Here is a 21,808-nt window from a genome sequence, read left to right on the forward strand (position 1 = left end):
GTAGTATTTCACAAATAAGAATGGAAAAGTTAGAATTCATGCTTTAAGTATAAAACTTTTTGACAATTCTGTTCTACATTTAGCATCTTAGAATGGTAACTGTTTATATTAGACCCTGTGTTTGTGATGGAGTCTTATTTGCCCATTTTTTCCTGCAATGCTGTTGGCTGTCAGGATTCCAGCTGGACTGCTCAGCTGCATTAGAGAGGAAGGGCCTGATGAGTCCAGCTCAGGAGTACATGTTCCACTTCCAGGTCCTAAGTGCACCTCATTGTCACTTGCAATATAGATGCTAACTGGCAACCAGTCACTCTGAATCATCTCCTTGTTTGAGGTATTCTGTGTGGACAGACTTTGGGCTGTGTAATATTTTGCAAGCTCTCTCTGCTTTCCTTTATATACTTTTCACTGGTCTGCAAATTCTCTACCATTTGGTACAATAAAGGCCACAAATGAGCAGAAGTGAGAAGAGAGACACTGCCATGATGTTGTCTGGTCTGTTAACTGGTGGCTGATTGATCCTTAAGTAAACCCAAATATATGCTCAGACAACACACAACCATTCTGAGTTTGCAAAAATCATTATTGAAATGGACTGATATAGAAAGACTGATCACTGAAGCTAAATGGGATTATAGATCATTTGTTCCTCTTTTACTTTGCCCTACATGTGTCTGCATATAATTAAAATTAGAAGGGTACTGATTGTGGGGCTAAGCATTCTACAAAATCAGCTATACCACCACATGTCACACAGGAAGAAATGTTAATTTAGAAATGAGCCAGAAATATTCTACCCAGGTCTCAGTGTGATTGACATCACTTTGCCTATCAGTAATCCAAGAAACATGAAATTGGAAACATAATAAGACTTGCAAAAAAGTTTGATTCAATCATGTAATGAGGGAAGGGTGGGAAAACATAAAGGTTTTTACAGAAAGAAATACACCTAGCCAGTACTTTCCTAAGTCTTCCTTTGCTCTCACTGATGACTTTTGTGTTTAAATAGAGGCTTTCCCCCTAACCGCCTGGTACTTGGTAGAATCCAGTAGCCACTGTCTGATTGTTATAGACTTGTTCTGGGGAGAATGTGGTTTTATGTGGCCCTAGACAGGCAAATGAATCTTAGGGAAACAAGGGCTTCAAAAGGCTCAAAGGCAGCAGTGGAGTGAATAGAGTCTGTAAGAATTAATCAGATAAAGTGCCTGCAATGTACAGGCCTTCAATTTTGGTAGCTATTTCTTTCCACCATCTACTAGGAGCTATAAATAGTAACACAGAAGAGAAGTACTCTGGGGATTTCATCACCTCTTTAGTTATTTTGTTTCGGCACAGACACTTAAGATTTTTAACAGAAAAATATGAGCAACAACCCCCTTCCCCAAAATGCTGCTTACTTTTTTAAAACATCAAAATGTGAATTATTCACAGGCTAGACAGCCCAGTGGGTAAGTATGCTGGCCTTTCATGTCTTATTATGTTGTTAATTAGCTAATGTTTGTAAAGCACTTTGAAGATGAAAAGCACTATATAAGTTCTAAGTATTATCATCTCCAGAGACCTGGGTTCAGCTAAGAGGGGCCTCATTACACATGCAATAAATAAGGCTTAATGAATCACGGAATCATATGCTTTCTGTGATGCATGAAAACTTCTCATATTGTTCTAGGCAGTGTGGTCCATCAAAGTAATTTGTTATGTATCTAGATAATTTTAAAAAGAATTAATATTCTCTACAAATATTATTATTTGGAACTGACTCTTCGCCAGTCACATGCTAGGGGCTTGGGAGAGGATAATTGGTAAATTAGTATTATTTGTATCCCAGTAATGTCTAGAAGCCTGACTCAGGATTGGGGGCCTTGTTTTGTTAGATTTTGTATCATTGTATAAGAAGACCACCTTCTGTTCCTGAAGACATTATGGACTAATTTAAGACAAGACACTGTTATTGGGCGTGACATGCACTATAAGGGGAGGAACAGTGATAAAGAAATGTAGTTGCATGGACTTTGCAGAGCTTGATGTTTCTAAGATGAATGTGGAAGGTTTTTTAGGGGAGAGGGCTAATGAATTCTCCATTCTCCCTGCTTGAGCTGGTCCTCAACTGTTATTGCAAACTTATTACCAATGCACATGCTGGCCCTCACAGAGTGCGTTGGCTGCCCAGTCTTGCACAGGTGTGAATCCAATAGTCCTGTTTTGGATTACCTTGAAACCATAATGTGCACAGACACACAGGAAACCACTGTATGATAGGCCCCAACACTTCATAGGGTCCCCAACTTTTCTCCCCAGAGTAGAATGCTTCAAACAGCAACTGGAGCCCTCTACAGGCAAGAAGAAGGGGAGAGGATTTACCCTAGTGCACTACCAACATTGGACTGTGTGAAATGACCATGTTCATTAGCACAACCTAAGTAGATTGCAACAGCCAATTAATAACAAATAGCCACAGTGAAATGTCTTTAACTAATTAGAAGATATTTATCCTGAAGCGTAAATCATTTGATTTGCTTAATGTCTGGTGAAAATACTCACAGACAATCTCACAGGAGGACAAAGTATTTTGGAAAGCTGTAGACAATTGAAACTAGAGAGCCCACTGCATGCTGTCTGGATAACGCACCCGTAACCACAGCCAAAAGCAGAACAAGGATTTCCGACTTTTATTCAGGACATGTGTTCAAAGCATGGGGTCAGAGTGGGCTGTAGGCTTGGTGTATCTGGCCCTTTTCCCTTCCCTAATTTAGTTCTAGGCAAGTTACCAGGGGTCACATTAACTTCTCTCTAACCCGCTTCCTTATATCATTTGCTATTGAGTATTTTGGTTCAGAATATGACCTGGAGAAACTTTAATCTGTACTAGTAGTAAAATACAACTTTCAGTTGTTTTTGTTAATCTTCTGTCCCCCACACCACACTTACCCCAAGTCTGTTTGCATAATTTGAGCTCGAAGAAATTGGTCTTATTTTATATTTAGTTAGTTGGTGCATTTCCTTCAAAAACAAATTGAAAATACTCCAGCTCTCATTTTGGTGCATACTTTCCAGGCACTCTAATAAACAGTAACATCAGATATAATGCCTGCTGTAGCTCCAGGCTGTGGTTAAACATTTTAACAGTGTAGCAAACTCATCAACAAGCCTTTTTTTCCCCAATTAAAATATGTTTATCCTACTGGCTCGTGACTTGGGGATTTTTACAGGCTGGGTCATGAATTTGTCATATATCTTGAAACTTGAATTTGAAACCAAATGATTATTTTTAAAAGCCAGTATCTTATACATTGTGTTACAGACTCTGCATGAACCCATTCTGTTAAAGTGCACAACTAGATTATGGTTTATGTCTCAGCTATCACAGTTTAACTAAAAGATCCCTCTTTTTGTTACTCCAGTTTTATGCTGGCATAACTACTTATTTTAATGGAGTAATGCATTAGGAAATGAGACTCTTTGAATTTTTGTTTTTCCATAAGCTCTTTTCCAAGAGATACTATTTATTTATTTATTTATTTATTTATTTATTTATTTATTTCACCTGGCATTTTAAGATTCTCTTGAGTTTGCAAGATAGTTTGTGGCTGCCATATCCTATTCACAATATAACTATCCTAAGGAGCCTGTCATTTTAAATTTTATCAAAACTGTTATTCAGGCAGATATGTATGTTATCATTTTAGCAGCCACAGTGAGTTCCCCATTACAGAGCATTAGGCTGTAATAGCAACCAAATAGCATTGTGTAACTGTGATTTTTCTGGCAGAGCCTATTACCACCAAACTCATTGACTGTGTGCATGGCTGATAGTGTCCTATGAGGAATAAATCAGAGGTTTCCGAATATTTTAAATGCAAATTGGAAAATATTTGCATGAGGCTAGAGCATAATAAGTAACTCTGATGAGTTGGCTGTTGAGCTCAGGTGACCTGATTAATAATTTTAGAAATGAAATTATGGGATGAAATCTACCCACCCATTCTCCTTCTTATTGTGCATCCCACTTACCTCTCTCTCATGTTTAACTGTCCAGCCCAGACACAGCAAAGCATTTAAGCACATATTGAAAAGGAATGGAATTTAGGCATATCCTTAGCACTTTGCATGTACTTAAGTGGCTGGTGGTATCAGGGCCTTATTTTCTTCTGTATTGTCTGGGCCAGATCCTGATCTGGTGTAAACTGTCATAAGCCCATTTACATCAATTGTGATAATTTACACATGCCCCACCACACACATACACACACACACACATGCACACTGTTTCTTTCTTTAACTTTCTGCTATTTTAGGGTAGGAGATGTGTGAAACTAGACACACAGTGCTCTAATCCCAAATTCTCCCCACAGAAGAAGAGCAAAAATCATAGACAAGACACACAGGCTGTGTCTACATTGCACCCCTTTTCCAGAAAAGGGATGCAGATTAGACACTTCGGAATTGCAAATCCACGGGGGATTTAAATATCCCCGCGGCATTTGCATTTACATGGCTGCCGCTTTTTTCCGGCTTGGGGATAAGCCGGAGAAAAGCGCCAGTCTAGACGCGATTCTCTGGAAAATAAGCCCTTTTTTCGGAGGATTTATTATTCTTACTTATTCCCTTTTCCGGAAAGGGATGCCAATGTAGATGTAGCCACAAAGTGGGTTGAAGTGTCAGCAGGTATAATGTAAAGAATAGTACCATAAGTGCTTCTGGGCCCAAGTTCCCTATCTTACAGGATATGAGATGATTTAATTGATACATGCACTGTGACAGGGCAAATTGGATTTACATTTTCCCCCTCACTTCCTCATGCACACAGACAAAGAAGCTGTGTACAGGGAGGAGTCCATCAGAGAAATCTAGAACTTTGGGCATTAGACCACGAAAGGAAAGGCCTGGAAATGACCTAATAAAGAGGTACATAGATGGACTAGAAGGACTTGGTGGGGACTTGAAAACTTTAGTTTGAATGTGTGTTAATATAATAAACCAGAACCAGAGAAAGACTGTGAAGGGACATAAGGACCCTGTGAGTTATTGAAGAAGCCTCTTGATGGGGGAACTGAAGCAGGCACTGGTATGAAGGGTCATTCCAGAGGTTGCCACCTAATGGCAAACACTTGGAAATCCTAATTAATTAATTATCACTTATTGTTTCTTTTCAAGAAAGATGTGGAGAAATTAGAGAAGGTCCAGAGAAGAGCAACAAGAATAATTAAAGGTCTAGAGAACATGAGCTATGAAGGAAGACTGAAAGAATTGGGCTTGTTTAATTAGGAAAGGAGAAGACTGAGAGGGAACATTATAGCGGTTTTCAGATATCTAAACAGGTGTCACAAGGAGGAGGGAGAAAAATTTTTCTCCGGGCCTCTGAGGATAGGACAAGAAGCAATGGGCTTAAACTGCAGCAAGTGGAGTTTAGGTTGGACATTAGGAAAAACTTCCTAACTGTCAGGGTGGTTAAATACTGGAATAAATTGCCTAAGGATGTTGTGGAATCTCCATCTCTGGAGATATTTAAGAGCAGGTTAGATAGACATCTATCAGGGATGGTCTAGATGGTACTGGGTCCTGCCATGAGTGAGAGGACTGAACTCGATGACCTCTTAATGTCCCTTCCAGTTCTAGTGTTCTATGAGTCTATGATAATTATTATTATTACAGTAAAAATGTTGGGAACTCACAGTCAAGTTTGTAGTCAAGACCATATGACTAAGGGTTAGATTAATAGATATTAATGTCAGATAGAGGGACTCTTATGACCATCTTGGCAGACATCATGCACAGCCTAGACCATAGCATTTTACCCAGTAATTCTTGCATCAATAAGCTCAGTAGTTTATGCTAGAACGAGAACATATCTTTATTTAATTCCAATTCAGGAAAGCATCCCTGTTCAGAAGATCACTTTAGACTTTGCTTAACTTTAAGCTGATGTGTTCATTTCATCAAACTCAATAAGACTTAAGTGCATACCTAAAAGCCTGTGTTTTTATTGGTCTGAATTGAGACCTTAATGGTAAAGTAAAGTGTACGCTCATACTTTTATTCCACTAAGTGTTCCTCAAGAAATATGTATTAATAAGATTTATATGAATGATCATCAAGAAATTTACCACATCATTGCTCAGTACTATTTATATGAACACTAAAACCTGAGTGCCCACCACTGAAAATAATGGGACTTTTTGTAGGCACAGAATCAAACCCTATATGCATCCAGCATGATACTTTAACTTGACTGTTTCTATTTAATAATTATTGCTTAGAGACATTGTCAAGGTTATTATGCTTAAAAATGAGAAAATCTGTGAAGTTGAGTATTACTATACTCAAAAACGTCGTCATGCCATCAGCTAAGTGACTATTATTCACTCCATGTCCAGCATTATAAACTTGCATGTATAGCTCTGAAAACAAGGCTTATGCATTGCCAAAAATTGTACCTGTAAATACCAGTTTGATGGGTGACCTGGAAGAATCTTATTAAGGCTACATCTACACTGTGGCAGTTTTTTTGGAAAAGGAAATGCAAATCTCGCACTCTCATTTGCATATTTCTCTTCTGATCCTTTTTGCGGAAGAGGTTTGTGCAATAAAAAGCCCTATGTAGGCGGGGCCATTTGTCAGAAAAAAAACATTTTGTGCAAGATCCTGTAAACCTCATTTTTTGAGGAATAAGGGATCTTGCGCAAAATGGTTTTTTTCCAACAAATGGCAAAAAGGATAGGAAGAGAATATGTAAATGAGAGCACAAGATTTGCAAATGAGAGCTCCATTTGCATTTCCTCTTCCAAAAAACTGCTGCAGTGTAAACGTAGCCTAAGACAGACAGACTGACTGACAAAGGATTTTCTTGCCTGGCAGTCTCCCTTCAAAAAGGATTTACATTTTTCCTCTCACTTCTTCATGCACACAGACAGGAAGCAAACTAGTACTATCATCTCTTTCCACAAAAGAAGTGCAGTAACTGGCAAGAAAATCACAATAGACGGGGAAAGATAAATGTGATAGGGAAACATGCTTACGGGCCTCCTTTCCTACTCATAGGAGGCATGCATGACCTTAACTCCCATTGCTATGAAGAGACACACTCGCACACCCTCACAAGACTGACCCTGTGGATCATGATGAGCAAACAGTTCTTGATCTTACATCACTGAAGTCAGTGGAACCTTCACCACTGACATCATAAGAAGGGCCATATTGGGTCAGACCAAAGGTCCACCTAGGTCAGGATCCTGTTTTCTAACAATGGCCAATGCCAGGTGCTTCTGAAAGAATGAACAGAACAGATAATTATTAAATGGGACATCCCCTGACATCTATGGACAATGAATCAGTCCTTAGTAAGTCAAAAGCAACAAGTGATAAATGATTCAGAGGGGCCTCTACTCAAGTTTGAACTATCACAGGTATCATTCTTCTGTACGAGAACACACTGTGCTGTATACAGAAATCTGTCTCTGTTATCTATTCAGAAACTACAAAACATTCCTAGACACATCCAATTCTGAGGTAAATTCATAAAACTAAAAATGTTCTTCATAATGAAGACAAAATTACATCAGATGCAGATTAGTTGGATGCCACTATCTTTGTGTAAATAATTTTTGTAAAATGAAATAATAATCTCCAATATGCTCATCATCATAATAACTAGGTACCAAGCTGATATTTTCCAATGGTCAGAATTTCAAAAGTGCTAAACATGGACAATTGGTTCATCTAGGTCAAAGGTCTCAAACTCCTGGCTGAGGGCCATCCCCAGCCAGAGAAATTATGCAATCTGGCCTGGATCTAGTGATGGGCAAGGGGGGGCTTTCAATTACTAACCCCAGTCCCCACCCCTTTCTGCCAGCATCCCTGCCTTTCCCCCCCCCCCACCATGGAACCCCATCCCTGAAAACATGGCTTTGGGGATCACTGAGGGATGCCCGATGGCATACAGCCCACACTTCCTGCGGTAGCAGGCCCCACTGGTCCAGATTGTGCAATCATTACAGCCAGAGATGGCCTCCTGGGCCAGGAGTTTGAGACCTTTTATCTGAGGGTATGTCTACACTGCCACCCTAGTTCAAACTAGGGTGGCTAATGTAGGCATTCAAAGTTGCAAATGAAGCCCGGGATTTAAATATCCCGGGCTTCATTTGCATCTTGACGGGCACCGCCATTTTTAAATCCCCATTAGTGCGGACACCATGCCCGCGGCTACACGCAGCACGGAGTAGGTAGCTCGAATTAGGCTCTCTAATTCGAACTACCGGTACACCTCATTCCATGAGGAGTAACGGTAGTTCGAATTAGAGAGCCTAATTCGAACTACCTACTCCGTGCCGCATGTAGCCGGGGGCACGGAGTCCGCACTAAGGGAGATTTAAAAATGGCAGTACCCGGCAAGATGCAAATGAAGCCCGGGATATTTAAATCCCGGGCTTCATTTGCAACTTCGAATGCCTACATTAGCCACCCTAGTTTGAACTAGGGTGGCAGTGTAGACATACCCTAAGTGCCTAAATGTAAGCTGAGCTCTTTTGAAAATCTGCCCATAATTGTCCAAAATGTTTGTGCTAATTTGGTTACATCCTGAATAAAAACTACTCATTTCACAACAGTTAATTTTGAACTTTTAATTTTATTTCCTTACAAAGTGTCTGAGTAAAAAAATGAGTTATAGTTTTCATCATTAGCTCCAAAAGGGAAAAGTTTTTTATCAAACAAAGCTTTGGAAATAAAATTAAAAGTTCAAAATTAACTGTTGTGAAATGAGTCTTAGAAAAAACAAAAAAAAACAAAGGTAAAACAAGTCTGTTTTCATTTTTTACATTACAAGAAAGGGCATTTAAAGTAGCACTTATCCCGGACAAAACTTTGTTCGACTATAAAAAATGCTGAACTCCTAGCCATTTAGATATTTCTAACATATTGTTAGAGTAACAATATTGGGTTTTGCCTTCAAAAGCTTATGATACTACCTACCTGTTTTGTTAGTCTTTAAGGTGCTGCTAGACTATTCATTATTTTTTAAGTTTTTCAAGTAACAGACTAACTCAGCTACCCCTCTGAAAATATTGTTATATTTATGAATGTAGTGGTGGCAGAAGTGTTGTTATTTATGTAATTGGGGTGATTTTATTATGCAAAATTGTTACCATTTAGGCCCTGATCCAAAGCCTGCTGAAGTTAGAGGAAAGACTTCCCTTGACTTCAGTTGGCTTTTGATCAGGGGTTTAATTATTTATGCCTCTCCAGTCCAACAAAGAACTCAAGCAGGTGCTTAACTTTACATAGAAGATGGAGTAGTTTCATTGATTTCAGTTTGACAATTCAGATGCGTAGGTTCCTTCCTCAACCAGGACCTTTGTGCCATCCAATCTGAGCAGATAAGATGGGAAAAGAGCAGGAAAGACTCCTAGGAGAAAGAGCTATAATTGTAATATTAAATTTATGAATACAATAAAACACTGAAATTGTTGTTGGTTTCTTTGGGTATGTCTAGACTACATGCCTCTGTCTTCAGAGGCATGTAAATTAGATTACCCGACATAGTCAATGAAGCGGGGATTTAAATATCCCTGGCTTCATTAAAATAAAAATGGCCACCGCGCTGTACCGGCTCAGCTGATCGTCGGCACAGCACAGCAGTCAAGACGCGGATCGGTCGACAGGGAACTCCTTTGTTGACCTCTCCTGTAAACCTCGTTTCATGAGGCATAAGGGAGCAGTCGACAAAGATGTTCCCTGTCGACCAAGCCGCATTTGACTGTTGCGCTGTGCCAACGATCATCTGAGCCGGCACAGCACGGTGATCATTTTTATTTTAATGAAGCCGGGGATATTTAAATCCCTGCTTCATTGACTATGTTGGGTAGTCTAATTTACATGCCTCTACAAGGAAATATACTGCTATGTTTTACTAAAAACAATTTATATAAACTAGGTAGCAATTTGCTGTCTTCACTTTCTTAAAACCTATGATCTCTGTCCAACAAATGGCAATTCATGTGGCTCTGTGGACTTACATCATACATCTTGCCCACATGTGAAAAGTAATGGAAACAACTCAGCTGCAGGAAGATAGATGTCCTGAGTGCAGGAGATTAAATTAGCATGCTTTTAAAAAATCAAAATATATATTTAAGAGATTGCATTAAAAAAAAACCCTGAAGAATTAAAAGAATAGACCAAGAGTGTATTGAAGTTGCTACAACAGCAGCATTACGAATATAGGTCATATGTTTGGTTATGCTATTGAAATAGATAGTTTGATTAGGTTTGGCAAATGAAAAGTTTGTCATATTACAAGTCATTTTTACCTTCTGGATTTGCATATACATATGATATCTGTTTTACTAATTATATATATTTTCACAGGTATAGACAGACATACCCCAGAACTGTGGCACCCATTAACCTATCAAGCAAGTATGTGCAGCTGTGTTTTGATCAGTGAAAAGGTTTTCTGGAATCCAAGAACTGAAATCACCTTTTGGGGTATGACAAACACATCCAAGCATCTAGCAAGTGAAAATCAAGGGCTTCTCTAAGGAAGGAATAAGAGAAATTACCACAAAGAATTAAAAGTAAAATAACCTTTAATAGTTACAACTGTGCAAATTCAATCACATTTATGCCTTCTCTTGGCACTTAGCCATCCATCATTACATTTGCTCATTCATAAAGCAGGTTTGTATTCCTTCCTCATGTCCCCTTTTGCCCCTGTTTTTGCAACAGGCTTCCCCAGACACCATAGTTATGGGTTCATCTTCATCACCCATTTGGGCACATGCTAAGAGGATACATATACCCTTTTGTCTTCTCCTCTGAACCAGTGCTTCATCCCCTGAGAAAGGAAGGAGTTACTAAGATTGGTGTTCTTTATGGGCATATTCCATGCTTTTTAATCATTGCATAGCACTTAAACACTGTGGAGATAGGCACTTTGGAGGTATCTAAGATGACAGAAAGACAGGTCTGATTCAGAGTAAAATTAACTTGACAGAGTGGGGTCAAAGGGTTTTAACCAGCTCCTTCATTCTGACTCCCTCAGGTTCATCCCCTCACTCCTCGATCATTGTAACTGCATACTTGACACACAGATATACGGGAGCTGCACCATTTTTCAAGTTGAGCGGTACAAACAGCCTCCATAAGAATATATTGCAATCTATGGTTAACCTAATAGCAGGAAGTGAGCCATACAGAGCACAGTGTTTTCCACAGAGACTTCTATGGCCAAAATTGTTTATGGTGGCCACGGTTAATTTTCTTAATTTGCAAACCTCAGTGTCCAACTATTTTCATTCTCCAAAGGCCACTTTTTAGCACACACTAGATTAGCTGGAGATCTAAGTTCCAAATTTACATTGATAAAATACTATTTGTGCATGCAAATCCAACTTTGTAGGTTAAGGAAAGATTGAAGGTTCTAATATGGTGTGCCTAAAATTTTGAAATTTCAATTTGGAGGCTACAAATTTGAGGTTGCTTTTGAAAGTCTGCAATGCTTGCAGCCACCAAAATTTGGCATTCAAAATTCCTGTAGTCATATTCAAACTTGGGCATATCTGAGAAGTTATTCACTGAGCTTCCAGATGTTCCCCTACCTTAGGAGGCATTAAGGTGGGAGATATACCTAAACGTTTTATAAAGGCCTATATGGGCTCTATCCACAGTACACATTTGCTCTGTATAGAGCCTCCTTTTTTAAAACCCTGCTTCTCTGGTAATGGAAAAGCCCTTTTCCAGTCTTACTAGAGTTGAGTCATGTGACCAGCAGAAACTTTAAGACAGCCAGAGAGGTTCACGTCTTTTAAGCTCTTTTCATGCTGTCTTGAACAGCAACTTTCTTGTTTGTCAGTTCTGCAGATACACTGAATCTGATTCTGATTTTTCCTCTCTGCCACTTCAGCACTGTGAAAAGACATTAAAATGGGAGTAACTGTGCTTTAAATACACTGTAATGCCCCTTTTTCTGCTGGAGCCTTAATGTAGATGAGAATCAAATCCCCTCTCTTTTCCCTTCCATTCCTTATTTTGTTCCTTTGCTTACCAGTCCTTCAGATAGAATTGATGTGGATTTGGGGGGTATTCCAAGATCTAAGGGGATTCTCCCTGTCTGAATCCTGAATTGTTAAAGATGACTGCACCATCACACTAACCACAGGCCCAGTTCTTCGCATTTATCCTAGGTTAGCACATTCCTTTATTTAACTGTCTCTGATCTGACTACCTCTGACTATATCTGATCATTCTTTTATTGTATTTTTTACCCACAGACATAGAAGAAGCACCCTACCACATATCACCCAAGGAACTACTCTGCTTCCCCCCAACCTCCTGTTTGATTTTTCTCCCATTTAAATTCTTTACTCCACTCTGTGTAATTTGCCCAATTATGTGGAGGGACCTGTAGCTCACTTTGTAGCTGCTGTTTTACTTAACAGGATTCCTCAGATCCTTTCTGATTTCAGGACATCCCGCCTCACTGTAGGCTCCCCTGGTATAATCAGCAAATGAGGAGACCAGAGAAGGTCTAAGCACTGGGTTCAGTGTACATTTCTGTAGTTGAAAGCAGCTGCATGACATCTGCAAAAGGATTCTTGGCACTTGCCTGGTTAAATTGCATGTTCAGTATTATCTCTCCTCTAGGCAAGGAGGATTCTGGCAACTCCCGTAGTAGTATTTCACTTGTTCTCAGTCTTTCTGACTCAGAGACATTAATTCTTCCCAAGCTCCTTTGGCAGATATAAGAAGGGCTCTCTCTTTTCCAATGTGATTGTTACTGGATATTTCTTTTAACCTCTCACTGCCACTCCTGAATCCAGATGATGATCTTTAGCATACAGTAGCACAACTTCCAATCACCTGCTCATTGAAGAGCTAATGTGTCTGATGCTGCCAATTCACTTATGCCTGTGCCCAGCAGACTCCATCTCTCACTGTCCCTAGGAAGCCGTTCTTTCAGCACTTGTATTGTCAGTGGTCATGTGAAGGAAGCCATTGCTCAATCCAGAAACTCTTTGTTTTACCAAAAAAAAAAAAAAAAAAAAGGTTGAGAACATTAGGCAAGACTCTGCAGTATCAATTCATCAGATGTGGTGAAATGAAAATGTCTTTAAGAACAGCATTTTGGAGGAAGACACTAGCCATGCCATCCATGCTGCTGGATCAGTCCAGGAAGCTGCCCGACTGAAAACCACTGTGAAGTAGCCATTTTTTCCATTTCCAGTATCTCACACACACACAAAAATTGTCCGAGAAGACACAAATATTTAAAACCCAAAAGACCTCCCAGGCTGACTTAAAACATGTTCAGACTACATATCTCCTCCCTGCTCCCTACAACCCAGTAAATATTTCTTTGGCCCCACAAAACATTTTACACCGAACCCAGGAAACCTCAAGTTGACCTTGGAAAAAAGAACCCTGCTTTTCAAAGCAAATGTTTTGGCCACACTACTGATGGCATTGCACTTTTCCACCTGAACCATATAAAACCTGTCTTTTTTGGCAAACATGCTAAACTGTGCTGTTGTGAAGTAGATGGTTTCCTGGTTAATGACACATGGACTCTCCAATTTCTTTGCTTGATTTTAACATCAGGGTATAAAGCTGGTAGCAGTGCTACAGTGTTCAACAACCTTCTGGCCTATAGCCTTAGCTAGTATAAATCAGCATAGCTCTCATGATTTCAGTGGAACTACATAGACTTTCACCAGCCTAGAATTTGGTCTGTATATCATGGATTTCAACCTGTAGTCTGCAGACTCGTGGAGTTCCAGGTTCAACATGGGGTTCCACAGTCAATGTCTAAAGTTTTCTAAAGGGCCTGCACCTCCAACAGAAGTTTTTTAAGGGTCTGCCTGTGAAAGAAAGTCGAAAACCAGAGATCTATTGAGATTGTGAGATACGTTCTCTTTAGCAGCATTTAATACTACAGAACCTTTTAGTTTATCTCGAATCTTCTGCTGGGATTGCATATGGCTGGATTTGATTATCTTTGATGCAGACTGTCAGTTTGTTTTCTTCTGATGTTTTCCTCTTCTGCTAGCTGTGTTAATTCTACTATCCCCCAAGACAAGATCTCACACCCTTCTGGGATATACTGAAAATATACTGTTGAAATTTCTTTTGACATCATCTTCTTACTGCATGTCTTCTCATATTCAGGTAAAGATTCCCTGGGACTGATGTCAGTTTTTTGTAGGAAAGTATGACCATATGCTCATTGTATGGAATGCGAGGGGCCAGAAATCCATCCTCCGATGTCTAGTTGATGTCTGTTAACTGACACTAAACAACGTGATGTTTGCTGCTATTGCAGTCTCCATTTTAATGTTTATAGTACCACCAGAATAGCTTTTAATTTTTTTTTTTTATTCCTTGGATTATTAGAAAATGGTTTCTGTTCTGTTTTTGTGGTGAAACCAAAGAAATAGAGATGGACAAAGTGGTTCAGTGATACCCAGGCCCAATGAAGAGAGAGGGGTAAAGGGAGCAGTTTCACTGGGGACACAAAAGGGCCCAGGGTTCCCAATTGCCACTGCTGTTATTCCAGCTGTGGCAGTGGCCAGAGCCCCGGGCCCTTTAAACTGCTTCCATGCAGTCCAGACCGCATAGACGGCAGGGCGGGAAGGAGTGTGCCACAGTCTGGGTGGTGCTGAGGGCTGGGTGCCTTCAACCCTACCTCTTTCACCCTAAACCTTCCCATTCTGGGGGCACAGTGTGGGTCCTCTTCCCTCCTTGGCCTGGGGCCCAGAAAGGTTGTTGGCTCCACTGGATATACCATAAGAACTGAGCCAAACTTTGTCTAAACTTCCAGTTTGGGGCATTAAATAAAATGGAGGATGAACTTTTCCCACAGTGATCTTTTTTCCTTTTTTTCACACATTGGGCTTTTAACTTCAGCCAAAGCAGTTGTGCTGTGTGTTATGATGGGGCTACAGGCCGTCCTTGCTATAAGTCCAAGATACTTTCCAAAGAACTTGGATTTAAAGCAGGGAATTTTTTCCCCATGACTGACTTCCATTTGCACAAATTGTTTTTTTTTTTTTTTTTGGAGGGTTCTGGGGAGGGTTTTTTTTTCATTACTTAAGAGCGGGGAATGGGAGGACTTATAACGCATCAGTTCCTACAAGTGTCAACGACTTTAGTGTGCAATGGATATATATCAGGGCGACTTATAGCAGAGACGCCCTGTATTCTACAGATATTTCCAATCCAGGCCTTGATCCTGCAGTGTAATCCACATGAATGTGGACCCTGTCACCCACTCCAAGACCTGTTGAAGTGGGATTTTTTCTGCACACAAGGGTCTGCCTTTATCAATTATATTTCAGGGTTAGAGCCAAGTTGTGCAGATTTAAGAGTTCCATGTGGTTGAAGCCAGGGTGAACCTCTGAACTTTCTTAGGCCAGGTCTACACTGGCATTTTACAGCACTGTAACTATCTGACTCAGGGGTGTGAAAAAACACACACACACGAACACAGCAAGTTACAGTGCTGTAAAGTGCCAGTGTTAACCAGGCTACAGCACTAGGATACATGCACCCAGCACTATTATCTACTCCCCTCACAGAGGTGGTTTGCATAGAGCACTGGGGGCATGTCTACATTGCTCTCCTTATTTCAATAACTCTCCTTATTTCAAAATAACGTGGTGAGCATCCACAGTGCCACACCTGTTATTTCGAAATAATGGGCTTATTATTTTAAAATAATAACTCCTGCTTGTGAAGAGGAATAAACTTAGTTTTTCTTGTTACCTCCAAAAAGGAATATACCTGTTTTGTTTTTCTGTTCCTGCCTTTGATTTCAAACAAAGCAGGGATTTATAAATAGTCACTGTTTTTGGATGGTGAAAAATTCTGTCAGGATCATCCCTAGATTTGATGAGCACACTATACTCAACAAATCACCTTGCACTTGATTCATGTAAAATATTAAAAGAACTAGCAAATATGTTTGGTACAAAATACCTGGGCTGTGTCTAGACTGGCAAGTTTTTCTGCTTTTGCGGAAAAACTTGCCAGCTGTCTAAACTGGCCGCTTGAATTTCCGCAAGAATACTGATGATCTCATGTAAGAAATCAGTGCTTCTTGCGGAAATACTGTGCTGCTCCCATTTGGGCAAAAGTCCTTTTGCACAAAAGCTTTTGCGCAAAAGGGCCAGTTTAGACAGCTCAGATTTATTTTGTGCAAAAAAGCCCCGATCGCGAAAATGGCGATCGGGGCTTTTTTGTGCAAAAGAGTGTCTAGATTGGCCATGGATGCTTTTGCGCAAAAGTGCTTTTGCGGAAAAGCGTCCATGCCAATCTAGACGCTCTTTTCCTCAAATGCTTTTAATGGAAACGTTTTCCGTTAAAAGCATTTGCAGAAAATCATGCCAGTCTAGACGTAGCCCTGGAGTATATTGCTACTCCTGAGGTTAGTGCTTTCTGGTTCACTATAATAATCCTGTGGTATGGGCCATTTTTGTGTGAATTTATCACATATTTTGACACTTTTGAAGGCACATATAATGCTCATTTGCAAAATCTAACAATAAAAAGGGGGAATGAAATGTATCCCTTTTCCCTATTGTTTTTATTTTCTATTGAAAAGTGTTTTAAAAGACCTATGAAATATAAAATTTCACTTTTGATCGGAAATGTATTTGAAGCAAATTTTCAGAGCTGAAGGGCTAGTCTAATAATGCAGTATTCACTAAGGCCACAGTCTAGAGCAGTGGTCTCCAATGTGGTGCCTATGGGCGCCATGGCGCCCACTGAGGTATTTATGTGCGCCCGCCAAAGTGACCAGGGCCAGCCCAAGCCATTCTTGCACCCCGGGCGAGTGGCGCATGCACAGTGCTGCCCCCGGGCACGTGGTGCATGTGTGACACCGTCCCCGGGCGCACAGTGTATGCGTATGGCGCGTGAGCATCCCCGCTCCCGGCTGTGCGATGCATAAGCGGCCTCACCCCCAGGGTCGCGGTGCATGCCTGCCCTGCCCTCGGGCGCCCGGCAGCCCCAAAAGGTTGGGGACCACTGGTCTAGAGTTGAATGTCCAGCCAGCCACCGAGCAAATGCACAGGTATGTAATCCATCTTCTGGGGACGGGTGCGCACTTTGTTTGCCCTTCCCAGCCCATGACTCTCAACTAAGGTTCCCTCTAAGCTGAACAGCAGCACAGCCCCCAGCTGCATAATCAGCCCCACCCAGACAGGGACTCAGGGCTCCATGCACAGAGTTGCCTGAATGGGCAAAGCTGATTAAGCAGCTGCAGCGCTATACTGCAGCGCAGCTTAGAGGGAAACTTGTTCCCAACCCAACAGGAAAAGGAGGAGAAATTCCCAAAGCAGCCCACTCTTTCCCCATTCCACCCCTGCAACAATGCCTTTTCCTCCCTTGCAACCTGCATGCTGTCTTGCAGAGCAGCATCCTCTGGCATAGCACATGTCCAGAATACTCCTTCTCTTTGAGACACAGAAAGCAATTCAGTTTTTTCCTAAGAAATTGGAAATGGAAAAGATGAAGACTTCTATTACAGGATTTGAGTGGAGCCCTTTCCTGCACTCAGGTCTTCTTCACACATAAGCATTTGTTTTGCTCCTGTGACTCATGCACATAAAAACAAAATTAAAAAAAATGTGCTTAATTGTGTGTGTGAACTTTTGAAAAAATTAGCCATCGACCTTTCTGTGCCTCAGTTTTCCCAATTTGTAAAATGGGGATAGTAATACTTGTCTGCCTTTGTATGATGTATGTTGAGGTCCTTTAATGTATGCAACAATAGAGTATTATTTTTTTCTTAGGTGCATCATTTGATATGGTCAACATTTGTATGCTATTAAATACCGAAGGTAGTAGGCAGGGCTCAATTAAATAATATGTTAACCCATGATGCAGATTTTTGTTGTTCTTGAGTCTGCTGCATTTAGCACATTCTCTCAAAAAGAAACTTGGAAGAAGTTTCTCTTTGAGCATTTTATTCTTACAGTTGATTCTGCCTCTAAATTATAAATCCTTATATATGTACAATAAAGATGTCCACCTAATGCACAGAAAAACATATTAATTGATCACAGCAATGTATAATCTTATCTACTTCATTAGAGCATTCCTCACTTTCTTTCTTTCTTTCTTTCTTTCTTTCTTTCTTTCACTTGTAAATCTTGGTATACGAATGAAAATGACCCAAATATGTATTATTTATGAATAGGAGTCTCAGATATTATGCTTAGATTGATTGTGTTAGACAGAGTATAACAGAAGCACAATAAGTCAATGAAAAATAAAAAGCAGCAAAAATGTTTCATGCTAAAAATGTAGTTCCAGTGACACCTCTTATATAAAGGACATTGCCAACACATTGACATTTATATTTATCATGACGGTGTGCATGATTTACAATTGTTTGAGGTGCTGAATATCAGGAATATCCATGCACATACACACCCCTTTTGAATGATTGTAAGGCATAGATTGCTCCATCACCCCTTATGCAGCAAGCTTTTCTGCCCTTTTTTCTTTTTCTCCTTTAGCTTCAGGGAGGCAAAGGAAGCAGTAGATCAATAGGATGTCTTGACTGAAGTTGCCTGCAGCAGTTCCATTTCTCAGATTGGACACTGATGCTAACTATCAATAGCAATAAGAGGCTGTCTCAGACAGAATTAAGGCTGTTTCTTCTGCATGGCTGTCTGATGGTTACTGATAAACATCTTGTGCACAGGATTGCAACAAATAAACCATTTCAAGTGTGCAAACTAGCCACTGTCATTCTTCTTTGACACTTGCTGTTGAGTGCCAGGGGAGAGAATGTTATGGTATTTTAATATAGCTAAATCATACAGGTGAGAGAGGTTGAATAAAGGTATTAGAAAATGAGGAACGGTCACGGGTAAAATTCTACATGCTCTTGTAGGAACTCTGATATGGAAAAAGTCACAAATATGGGCTTTATGTTAAACTACTCAAGCACCAAGTTTAACTCTTTAGTGACCTCTCACTTCAGAAGCATTTTGAATAATGCTAGAAATATCCTACCTTACTGTTTTCTTAAAACATTTATTTGTTATTACCACCCCTGTGAGTTCTTAAAGGTACCTTGGAAGCCTGAACTAATAAGGGACCTCAGCTTGTAGTCTTTCCTCAGTGGGCATTCTGCTTGGTGGAAGAATGCAGAATCAGATCTACAAATACCTCATGAACACATCTCATTTAAAATATATTGTGCCAGATCCTCGGATGCAGTAAATCATTATAGCTTACATAGCAAATAGAGATGTGTCAATTTATACCACTCAAGGATCTGACCCAGGGAACTGAACTCTTTGCTGGTTGCAAAAAACCAAAAACATGGGTCGGGTTACGTAGACCAACTCCTCGGGTGATGTAGATGAGTGCCTCGGCTCTTTTAGAAACCTGATTTCTTGGGGTGCACAACAGTTTACTCTAGCTGAGGAGCCTGACCCATGACAGTTTCCAGCATCATATCAAGTAATGCTTCTCAAACTGTGAGGCTAACTTTCTTGTGAAGGACCAATAATTTTATTTGAGCCTTCCTGAAGCCAAAAGAAACAATTAAAATAATGCTGTTGTTTTCTTAAATTATAATTTCCATGTACTGTCCAACAAAACCTGATGTTTAATGTGAGATTGTTCTCTAGAGGGAATCTAATTTTGCTAAATTTTAAGTTAAGATGACTGAGGACAAAATAAATCAGTTTCCATGATTTAATGGTGATAGTTCCCAACCCTGAACAAGCCTATTAAGAAAATATTTACATTAGAAGAGTCCTGATTACATGTGTCTACCAGTCACATACACTTTAGAGGAAAATAAATAAAATACTAAGAAACACTTAATACAGCAAAATAGCTAAATCATGGACTTGTCATTCACTGGTTGTCAATTTTTAAAATTATTTAATAGCCAGATTATATACAATAATAATACTTACTAGTGCTATGGGGGCAACATGACAGTTAGGTAGTTATTGTTTGTACCGTGCTTTGAAGTATTATTGTGAACTGTACTTCAGTATAGAGTATTACAGTTTTCCCCATTACACAGAAAGATGAAGCACACAATATTTCAAGTTAGGAGAAGCTGGGGTTTCAGAAATAACTGGGCTCTTCACTTTGATTACTTTCTGGTTAGAAAGCTGGAGTCAAACTAATACATTTTGTAAACAGTTCTGATGGCTCATGTATAGTACATTGCATAAGTAAACACAGAACAATCTGACTGTTACAAGTTCATGAGTACAGACAAATTTGACCGCTTTAACATTTCATATAGTAGTAAGGGCCTGATCATGTAGTCCTTACTTAGCCAAAACTCCCATTCCAGACAATGGGAATTTTGTAAAAGAAAGGACTTCGGATGGGTTCTAAATTTGTTTGGTCTTCTATAATACCATTCATTTACCTTTATAGTTCAATTTCAATAAATGTCCTTACAGCTCAGGTAGAGTGCTATAGTCTACCTATTTGAATATGAATATTAGGCTACAAGCTCAGCCAATGTAAATCAATGTATCTCCATAGATTTCAGACAAGATCCACAGATTTACAACAGCTGAAGTTTTGTCTCATTTTTTCAGTGCCTATCACAGCCCACAGTCCAAATGATACTTTCAGATGATGATTGCGTTGATTTTAAAGATTAAAAATATATAAGATTAACCCATTCATAATGTTAAAGCTTGAATGGCTTTGCCTCATTGAGGATCAAGTAATTAGAAAAAGAAATTATATGCTTAAATCTTCGCCATTGGCCTTCTCTAGGCTCTGAGCCCTGGTCTACACTAGGGCATTATTTCTAAATAACCCTCCTCCCCTTAGGTCAAATTTATAAGCAGAGTGTCCACACTACCAAACTCATTATTTCAAAAATAATGGGCCACTTATTTTGAAATCTGTATTGCTTTTCCCAGGGAATAATGCTAATTTCAAACTAGTTATTTTAAAACAGTGTTAGTGTGGACACTCTGGTGCTGCTATTTCGAAATAACTACTCCCCAGAGTAATTCGAATTAATTACTCCCCAGTGCTTCCTGGGGCTCTAAGTTGAGGTAGTGCATCCACATTAACGGAGCCCGCCTTGGACTAATTTCGAAGCTTCCCAGTAGTGGAGACATGTTATTTTGATTTTGTAAAATCGATAGTCAAGTCTAATTTAGTTATTTAGAAATAATTTCCTAATGTGGACATGCCCTGAGTGAGCAAGTTCCTAAGCACATGAGTAGGTCTTTTTCTGAATGGGGGACCCAATTCTAAAACATCTTAAAAGAACATGATTGGCTCTTTCACTAAAAAATAACATTTATTGAATGAGGTTTTAATATGCCCATTGACAAGCTTCTCTTAAGCATGTATCCCAACAGCAGTTATGATACAGTATAAGCACATAACCATGAGTTATATCTGTTGTCTAGTGTCATTAAAGTAGCATTCTATTACAAGATACAAAGCATTCATTTTTCCCCAAATTATTCAAGACAGGGAATGTTAGTAAAACATTTTGTAAGAGTATAAGGCACTCAAAGCTGGAGACAGACAGAAAATGGATTACTTTACATATTTTTTCACAAACATGGGGATTATTTTAAATTATTCCCCTAAATCAAAATAACTAGAGGTTTTGATAGCCTTTGAAGCTTAATGAATGTTTATTCTTCCATCAAGCATAGGTTTTGGGATTCCTAGCAGCACCACTAAGGACAAAGTGATCTCAAGCAATTTATTTTTAAAAAGGACAATGCAAAGATGTTTGTAATGAAGTTAAAAAGAAAATGCATGTATTTTAAAATATGTTCGTCTAATCTTTTTA

At 39.6% G+C, this 21,808-nt stretch overlaps 1 long non-coding RNA gene across 1 annotated transcript; it reads left to right on the forward strand.

The window, feature by feature from the left end:
* Nucleotides 1-7,211: 7,211 nt before the first annotated feature.
* LOC112545472 (uncharacterized) lies at nucleotides 7,212-19,343 on the forward strand. Its single transcript, XR_003088934.3, has 3 exons — nucleotides 7,212-7,506; nucleotides 10,363-10,571; nucleotides 18,516-19,343. It is a non-coding gene; the product is annotated as an uncharacterized LOC112545472 (long non-coding RNA).
* Nucleotides 19,344-21,808: the final 2,465 nt, after the last annotated feature.

This window comes from Pelodiscus sinensis, chromosome 12 (genome assembly GCF_052426305.1).
Source record: "Pelodiscus sinensis isolate ZL-2025 chromosome 12, ASM5242630v1, whole genome shotgun sequence".
NCBI classification, from domain to species: domain Eukaryota; kingdom Metazoa; phylum Chordata; order Testudines; family Trionychidae; genus Pelodiscus; species Pelodiscus sinensis.